This window comes from Nicotiana attenuata, unplaced genomic scaffold (genome assembly GCF_001879085.1).
Source record: "Nicotiana attenuata strain UT unplaced genomic scaffold, NIATTr2, whole genome shotgun sequence".
Lineage (NCBI taxonomy): Eukaryota > Viridiplantae > Streptophyta > Magnoliopsida > Solanales > Solanaceae > Nicotiana > Nicotiana attenuata.
Genome location: NW_017671563.1, coordinates 245,262 through 247,333, shown reverse-complemented (window position 1 = coordinate 247,333; position 2,072 = coordinate 245,262).

The following is a 2,072-nucleotide window of genomic DNA, read 5'->3' as shown; positions in this document are numbered from 1 at the left end:
ACTATGGTATTATGGCAGCAATAGAGTATATGCGTTATAAGTTATTGGGTGTGTTTTGATCTATGGCTTCGAGCCAAGTGGGGGAGTTTTCTATTGATTAAGTTAATTGCACGGTTAGGTGCTATGTTGGTTCCAGTTCGAGGCGTGTTGGTGAGCCAGTTATGGCTTACGGAGATTGAGGTCGAGGATGGCTCAAGTGAACGAAAATTTTGACAAAGGTTATATGGTGCTTCGTAGGTGTGTGAGAATCACAGGATGTCTTAAGTTGTTGTTGGTAAAGAATGCTCGGTGCATAGAGCAGGAAGATGCTTGTTTGTATTGGGATGAGGTCATGTCCTGCGTGTCAGAGTGCTAATGAGGCACGGGTGGTTCTGTTCGCTTGATCAGGCTAATTGCAGTTTAAATAGAGTAAATGACTCTCGAGAATGGTTCTAATGTGTTCAAGATTCTACATGTAACAATTGGGTATCTTAAAGTTGTATATGTGATTAGAAACTGAATCTCCATTGGAAGAGGTCAAGACTTGTGTTATTCCTATGTTAATTATGGGATTCTATGTATCAGTACCAGGAAGGTAAAGGTAACAGATTTAGATTCGCAGGGAGTCCTTCAGAGTAAAGTATTTTGGAATGTGGTACTTTTGGGAATGTTTAAGAAAGTATTCAGCGACTTATGAGCCTTAGACGGTGTGGCTTTATGCTTGGTTCCGTGTGGTAAGTCTGAGTTGAAGAATTGTGGTGCTACAGCAAAAAGAAAATATCAGGTTGAAGATGAATCAGAAGGAAATTTAGATAGATGGGGTAGCTTGGTAGTAGACCGGACCGGTATGGTAAGGATATGTTTTGTTCCTTGTGTGTGTTCGAGGTAATGAGTTCTTACAGGTATTTTGCAGCAATGCTCGTAGGTTTTGACGGCTTGCTTAGCTTGGTCGAGTTAGAGGGATTCAGTCCTGGCAGGTTTGATTTGTGCAAGGAGAACTCGGAGAGTCTTTGATGGTTTTTACCGCGGTTTGGAGATGTATATTTTCTATGGGCATGTAGAGCATGGGATGTATAGTGATTTTCTTCTAGGTGGGACCAATGGAAAATTCTTGACTAGTTGAGTACGTAGATGTTTGTGGCTCGGAAGGGAGATGAAGTTCTCATGTTATCCTAGAGTGGTATGGTATATGCGATATGTTGTGGAGGAACGAGATTTGCGTGTGTAAGGTTACGGTTCAGTTCTGAATGGAAAGTCATAAAATTCTTAGACAGCACGGGCAATTTTAGGTGATTAAAGAAATGAGATTCAGACGATTAGGGTGAATGATCTTCAGATGATTAAGGAAATGGTATTGCTAATCATAGTGATTTGATGAGGGCATATGTTTCAGAAAAGGCAATGTGATTAAGTTGATAGTACTTCGGTAGTACTGTGGCGCTTTCTTGTTAGATCGACTGCTGATATTCGAGTTTGCTTGATGGCACAGGGGAATTTTAGGATATCTTTCGTGGAATGATTGGCTACTTGAGGTGTGATAAGTATTCGGACTGCGAAATTTAGGGATCAGGTATGGTGATTTGTGTGCTATATGGGGTTGGAGACTGGGAGTTCTCATGTTCAGGCTATATTGTTGTTGTGAGTCGCGTGTATCGGCGGTTTAGTGACTATCGGGGTCTGGAGACCCGAGCGGACCTTTTATGCTTGGTATGTTGGATTTGGAAGTGATATTGGGTTCAGATTGGTTGTCTTCGTGTTGTGTCATTCTAGACTATTGCGCCAAGGCAGCGCTGTTGGCCATGCCGGGAATGCCACGGATTGAGCGGCGAGGTGCGGAAGATTATGTCTCATTGGGGATTTTTATATTTCGAAGACCCAGCGGACGGCTGGGAAGGATTTGTCTTTCTTATTTGGGCTCTTGTGATGAGTGTCAGTGTTGAGGCTCCTCATATTGATTCAGTTCCGGTGGTGAGGGACTATTCGAATGTGCTTCTTATGGCCGGCATGTCGCCGGGCAGGGTTGTTGATTTCGATATTGATTTGATGCCGGGCACCGTATCGTATGGCACCGGCAGAGTTATGGGAGTGAAAAG